Raw genomic sequence first — 7,288 nt, 5'->3', positions numbered from 1 at the left:
GTGGATGGGAGCACAAGACGAGAAGATGACACAATGTCTCATCGTCTTCTCGTCTTGTGCTCCCGTCTACATTTTGCGCTGTTACCTCAGGATGGAAAACCAACAAGCCCAACCTGCTATTCTGGCTAACATGCCATTGTTTGAGGTGCATTGCGGCAGCCAAGGTTTATCCCAAGCACCTGCACTTCTATGTACATGTTAAAGAGTGTGTACCATTTTCCTGGCTCGGGCAATCAGATTGCAGGCGGGCTAGCACACACAGCCCAAAGCACATGTAGTAGAAGTTTGGACTGTCGAACCGCGAAGTCTTCAGTTCAATTTCTTCCCTTATATTTTTCAATTTGTATGAGTATCATACAGTCTGTGCTTGTATGGTTAAATTGCGAGGGTGTACATATCACCTGCGCTCCTGACCAACCTCACTCTGCATAAGTATTCACCAAGCAGTTTTCATTCCATCAAAAGGCTTTCACAATATTCAGCGACACAAGCAGCTACTCAGACAGCATCAGTGTAGCATTCTTGGAGCTTCGCAAATCTGTGGTTACATTGTTTACTAGCAAAACATGCACGGTATGTAGATATGTGTACTAGGACGCATAAGATGCCGTGACAATGTGGACTGCCCTTACGTCTACAGCTGCCCTTTAATCCTGTTACATTCTAGCCTGCAGTGAATTCAGCAGCAAGGTTTCACAATTAAATCATCCCAACTTTATATTTCTAGACTTGACCCCAGCACCGACAAAGTTCATTGTATTACCAGCATTTTGGTGACATATTCAACCAACAGGCCAATTAACTCAACGTCATGCAGGTTCTAGTGCAGATGTTTTCATGCAAACTACGGGTATCATCAACGAAGGAGGCTTTACTGAAGTTTGAAGTTTATTGTATTTCAAAGGTTAACAAAATATGAATACATACCTTTTCAGCACGCTGTTTTATGACTGGTTAAAGTCTGGTACATTTCAAAGTATAAGGCACATATTATTGTATGCATGTCTATAGATTGCAGATTATGCTGGCTTGCTTCTGAATGAGACTGCAAAATGCTGAAAACAGTGGCCACCTTTCAAAACAGCTTTTGCAGAAAACGGTTTGATTTTTCTATTCCCCATGAGCCACTATTTTTCGAGGCCGTGTAAAGGTGAACGCGGCAACTAGAAAATCTAGGTTTGTCAGTGCCACAAGGACCACCACTTTGTAGTACATTTGGGCATTATCTAATGTTACCAAATGAGTGTTAGAGACATGTTGCTTTCAAAATAATTTATTGGTTGGCCGCAGGTTCATCAGTGCATACAAAATTTTTAGGCTAGAAGGAAGTTGACCTAGAGCAAGACATCTTTTATTCACGCTTCTTTGCTGTCTTCCTCTCCCCTAAATATACAAATGTGTATATACAGCTTCACAATCATGATGTGTTGAGGTCAGTGCTAAATAAAAAAAAAAAATGCATCCGACAAAGGTATAGTTAGAGATTGAGTACACAAAATTCATTCTAAGTGAGCCTATATATGTCTTGTAGATTCCAAGGGAAGGCAAGTATAGCAGGGGGCAGCAGAAACTCAGGCAGGCAGATAAAAAGTTTGCGGGGATCAGATGGATGCAGCTGACAGAGGATCGGGTTATTTGGATAGATATGGGAGAGACATCTATACAAGCAGGTATATACACAACTGCACAATTATGATGCATTTGCGGTCAGTGCTAAAAAAAATTCCACCCATCAAAGGTATAGGTGGGGAGTGAGTACACAAAATTCATTCTAAGTGAGCCTATATATGTCTTGTAGATTGCAGGGGAAGGCAAGCGTAGCAGGGGGCGGCAGAAATTCGGGCAGACAGATGAGATTAGGAAGTCTGCGGGGATCATATGGATGCAGCTGATGTATCTGCGGTCAGTTCCAAAAGAAGAAAAATTCTACCCGTCAAAGGTAAAGGAAGGGAGTGAGTACACAAAATTCATTCTAAGTGAGCCTATATATGTCTTTTAGATTCCAAGGGAAGGCAAGTTTAGCAGGGGGTGGCAGAAACTCGGGCAGGCAGATGAAATTAGGAAGTTTGCGAGAATCATGCACCTGGCACAGGATCGGGTTATTCGGATGGATATGGGAGAAGCATTTGCCCAGCAGTGGGTGCAGTCAGGCTAGTGATATCAACAAGACTAACAACTGGATGAGTTGGTACTGATTCATCTTAAAACCAGCCAGAAGACGAAACACGTGAGAGGAGCACAAGACAAAGTTTGACTAACAACTGAAATGTTACTGAAGGAAAGAGGCAAAAGAAGATTCGCACAGAAATGCATGTGCACGAAAAACCCCCAAAGCAGTGAAAGCGTGGAAAGCAGAAAGGGTCTAAAAAATCAAAATCTAAAGAAAGCAAATTCCTTATGGTCAAGAACCACTAGTTACAAAAGGGAAGCCACAGATCCAAGTCCAAAGGCACACTATACTGCAAAGGCTAAGGACGTGTGTGTGGCTAAGAAATCGGTCAACAGTCTTTTGGGGCCTTTTTTACATGTGCATCTCTGTGCAAGTCTTCTTTTGCCTCTATCCTTTAGTAAAATTCCAGTTATTAGTCCAGCTGTCCTGCAATTCTTTCTTCTCATATTTTCCGGCTTGTTTCAGAATGAATAAGGTGATGACTCTACAAACCTTGCACAAACTGGAAACCAGTGTAACTGTCAGATGGAAACCTTTCCCTTATTTGGCTTGCATTACAAATAGGGAGGACTTTACTGTGATGTCTGCCGAGGCATCCCCAAAGCCAGTGCGCAAGCTGGCTGTAGCAGATGTAGTGGTGCCTCCTGTTGACAAGAGAAAAAGCAATATTCACTTTTCAGCATAGCAAAATGAAAATATGATTTAGGTCTTTTACAAATTTGAAAGTTATTCATGCATCTGTACAATTAATTCCCGTCTAACAGAAGCTGTACAGTGTAACTTTCACTGTCAATTTATTCTCCCTGAAAGTATGGCAAACTTTGAATTCTGCTGCAGGTGATTGAGAGAGAATGAGACCCACCCAATATTAGAACTCCAGTGCAATCACAATTTGCTACTGCAGCAAAATAATGCCTGAAGGCAATGCAGCTTTTGACTGACAAAACCTGGTAGTCGTCTTACACCCTCTATACTAGTGTTGTGGCCGATGTCAATGTCCACGCTGATATCATCCGCATAGCACGAAGATGTTAAGTATGCGACTTATGCATTAAGCAGCTCTGTGCATGGAGTCATTCTATTCGAAGGAGCCATAAACTACAAGTGCACTTCTGTCAAAAGCTCTCAGTTGTTTTCCCACAACACGGCACGTGCCAAACTTTCTGCACGTGCCGCAAAACTACTCTATAACTTCATTTGCTAACGGTAAAATTTCCAACACTTACTCAAACTGTGGAAGTTTCGGTGTACTGGCCTTTGGGAGAACGTCTTTCTTTTTTTTTTCTTTTGGTTGTTACATTTCAGCACATGTAAAATGTCAGTGTCAAAGCATTTTGGAGAGGTTTACTGTGTGCAGGTGTTGATGATGGTATCAGTGAAGTCAATTTTTTTAATTATATTTGCACACTATACAACACTCACCTAATGCAAGTGGGTAAAAAAAAAATGCAAATAAAACTTTGAGTGCTGGTATGGTGATTGTTCTGGCAGCAAGTGGGGACAGGCTATAACAAGAGTTGTCGGGCTAGTTAGTGATCGTCTGCAGAAGCCAGTCCTGCTCTGTGTGTTTTTCTCTTCTGTGTCGTTTTTTAGTGCATTTTCCCACGGCTTCCGCAGGAGACAGGCTACTTCACTGCATGCAATTTCACTTAGCACAGAGTCCTCCGAAATGAGATTGCTTTTGTACTTATTTACTGCATTTCTTGTGGCATTCCTTATGTATTTATGTTTTGAAGTGCTGCACTTGCTGAAGGTCATACCTGGCTAATAAAACAAGCAAATGTGTCCGGACAGCGTCCCCCCCCCCCCCCCCCCCCCCCCAGTTACTTCACATCAATGTGCATGCCCTTTCCATTTAGCAAGTTCGCACTATCAGATGATGCGTGTTTTCTCATTTACTCGTGCATGGAATTAAGCAAACCAGTAATTTGCATGGTGAAACGTCATGCTCATGCGCTTCTACGTAAACAAGAAAAATATGAAAACCAGCGATGTGTTCGCGCTAACGTGGCGCAATATCAACACTGTAGACAGTGTAGATGATCGCAGGTAAGTAACGTTAAAGGGGAAGCTTTATTTTATTAACACTGCCTTCCGCAATAGATTTCATTACAGCATTTCTTGCTCGAGAAAATGAAAAACAGGTGCCGCTTGTTCAAGTTATGTCGCCTTTCGCTCAAGGTTCTTACCTTGTGTTCTCGACTAGCAGTCCATGATCAAGAAGCATTTGGAGTAAATGCGGATGATCTGTAACACCCAGACGGCTGCTTCAATTCGCCGCCGGGATCTCGCCAGATGCTCTCAAGAGCAGTCGGCATCGGCACGCACCGCCCGCAGCTGCACCTGTTCGAAAGCTTCGGTTAGCGATTGCGCACTCTCGCAACGGTCAAACGTAGGCTAGGCTGCAAGACTCGGACATGCATACCAATGCGTAGTTCCGAAACGGCTGGGATCGGGAGGCTGACGGTCGGGGCTTCTGCAAGCCGGAGTTGTGCCGCGGTTACCGCGGCCTCTCGACACAAGTGTTACTGTACCGGTCGCTCGCAGGGTCCATCTTCGCCGACCTGGCACCCGAAAAGTTGCGTCGGCGTAAGGCTCAAAGCCCACGATGTAACCATGTTTTAACAGTAGCGACTATATTCTAGTTCACTATAGCAGCACAGCGACGCTGGAACCTACGGAGGAACCTATGCGTCGGCCATATTAAAATACCCTGTGTGAGCGTAGAGTAGGGCACAATTAAAACCTCTAAAATACACCGAGCTTGGTCAACTTTGGCTCAGCAGGCTCCGGCAAAGGGAGCTTCTCATTGGCTAAGCGCTATGACGTATCAGTTGAGTTGAGGAGTACGCGCGCTAGGAAACCGAAATTCTGTTTTTGTCGCTATTAAATCAACGCGGGCGATGAAACGAATCGAGGTATATTATATGATGCAGGACAAGGATTCCATTTAACTAAGCCGTGCAAAATTTCCGGAAAACGTTTCACGACCCCTTTAAGCATTCGTTTTAAAATAGAAATTAAAAATAACATAAATAATGTTTGAAGCTTGGAAAATTTGAAAGAAAAAACTACAAAATACCCCCCCCCCCCCCCCCCCGAGGCAGCCTGAAAACTGGATAGTGCCCACGGCACGCCTAAACTCCGGACAAGAAAGCTTGCAACATACACTTCCTTCCTCCCTGAATGCCTACTCGTTTGCAAACTTTGACTTCTTAAATTGCACCCATCAGATGCTGCGTGGCATCTATGAAGAAGGGATAGCCAAATTTCTTTAATGCTGACTTTCACCGCTACAACTGATTTATTTTTTTTGGTTCTGAGTTATACATCTGATGCATGAAAGTATCGTACATTTCTTGCAAAACTGCTCTTTTTTGCAGTTTCTGTTCAGTTCCCAGTGAATGATGCTGCACAGTTCCCAGCTATCTGCTGCTCGCTTTTATGCCATTTTTTTTCTTTCCTTTCATTTATTTATTTATTTATTGATACTGCAATCCCAGTGTTGGGATTTTAGCACGGTGGGAATACAAACTATGTAGTTTAACAAAACAGGCAAAAAAAAATAAACAATAATTACAGTGCAAGTTGAAGCTCTTCTGAACAATTAATAATAAAACCAAACATATACAACACAGCAGTGAAATAACAAAAGCAATAAAGAGAAACTTTCTTTTTTCTTTGTATAAGACTACAAGTGAATTAATGAGTCGTTGTTAGCCTGCTGCTGCTGCTGCTGCTGCTGCTTTGCAAATGGGGGCTATGGCTTTGTCAAGCTGCTTTTTATTGTCCATGTGCTTTTTGAGGCAGAAATAAAATTATTATTATTAATATAAGAGAAGCTTCTAGGCCCACTGGTATTATGACAGCACTGTAATCCATCAAAACAACTTGCGTTCTGTTCAAACACTTGCATGTGCAAAACGCACTTCGATGGAAATAGACTCCTGTGCAGAAGCGGATATAAAACGAAGCGAAATTTGAAGGAGCTTCCGTTTGAAGGTACATTTCCAGTGGTTTTAGGAGAGAAATCTTCCCAAAAAAATGCGCAGCTGGGTAGTGCTCGTGCTGTTCATTTCTGGTATGAGATATGCTTTTGGGAATACGGTGAGTATTTTCTCTGCCTTCCGCCTTCATAGAAATCCTACTTGCGCTCAGAGCCGGATGCCTTTTTGTCACAAATGTATGTTTAGACAGGAGAGCAGGTAAGGGGAATTTCTAAGCTGTCTTCATTGCCCTTTAGAAGTACTCGAAATTTTGTAAAGTGGCTGCCTCCCCCTCTCCCTCCCCCATTTCAAGAAAAATAAAAAGAGTGGGGTTGAAATAGGGCTTCGGCTAACGCAACATAAGATGTCACCGCATCGACCTATTGTTTGTTAAGCGCGTTTATATCACCAATGAGAAAAAGTGTACCCAGTGCATAGAGCCAAAATAACCCTCTGACTTCGTTGACGTTCGTGCAGTATCTGGACGATAAAATTGGCAGTAGCCGATTGAAACCCGTGAAGTTCACATTGGAAAAGGTTGGCTGTCACCAGGCATTGAGCCAGGACATTTTTCGTGAGGGGGGAGGGGGCCCAGTTAAAGACATTTTTCTATTTAATTACAAAATGAGGGAAGGGGGGGGCGAGTTTCGCTAATGCAAACGTGAATAAAATACGGTTTGCCTGATGCGCATTTGAAGTATCCCCCTCCTTATAATGGCTCACACGGACGAAGTTTCATACTCGGCAACCGTTTAATATAGCAATGGTGTTATACATGGCGAGATTAAAGTGTACTAGAAGAGGGCAGTGGGCTCACTGGCGCCCGTTCTCTGACGCCGTTCATGTCAAGTACGAGAGGTGGCGCCAGAAGCGACTTCAGTGTAAGGTCTCTTCGATTTGCCTGCACCAGCTGCACTAGTTCAAGTAGTGCAGCACCGCCGACCTCGTTTTGCCAGTGCCGCGCGCGCCGTCTGCACTTCTCTCTTCTCACTCTGCACTCGCTCCAGAAGAGGTGCAGAAAAAAGTGCAGCATGGCGTGCGCTCCGCTTGGCCAAGAGCAGACAACGCTGCGCATCGTTCTGCATAGGTTTTGTAAAGACGGTCCGTCTCCTTCAGAACCCGGACGGTTCGC

At 43.6% G+C, this 7,288-nt stretch overlaps 1 long non-coding RNA gene across 1 annotated transcript; it reads right to left on the bottom strand.

Annotated features, from left to right (window-relative positions):
- Positions 1 to 756: 756 nt before the first annotated feature.
- On the bottom strand, positions 757 to 4,842 carry LOC146179553 (uncharacterized). Its single transcript, XR_014700736.1, has 3 exons — positions 4,596 to 4,842; positions 4,360 to 4,513; positions 757 to 2,814 (listed from the first exon to the last, which is right to left on the bottom strand). It is a non-coding gene; the product is annotated as an uncharacterized LOC146179553 (long non-coding RNA).
- Between the last annotated feature and the right edge of the window lie 2,446 nt (positions 4,843 to 7,288).

The sequence above is a fragment of the Amblyomma maculatum genome, chromosome 9 (assembly GCF_055883805.1).
Source record: "Amblyomma maculatum isolate TAMU_Amacu chromosome 9, ASM5588380v1, whole genome shotgun sequence".
Lineage (NCBI taxonomy): Eukaryota > Metazoa > Arthropoda > Arachnida > Ixodida > Ixodidae > Amblyomma > Amblyomma maculatum.
The sequence above is the reverse complement of the archived record's forward strand: the minus strand, read 5'-3'. Positions and strand labels throughout refer to the sequence as shown.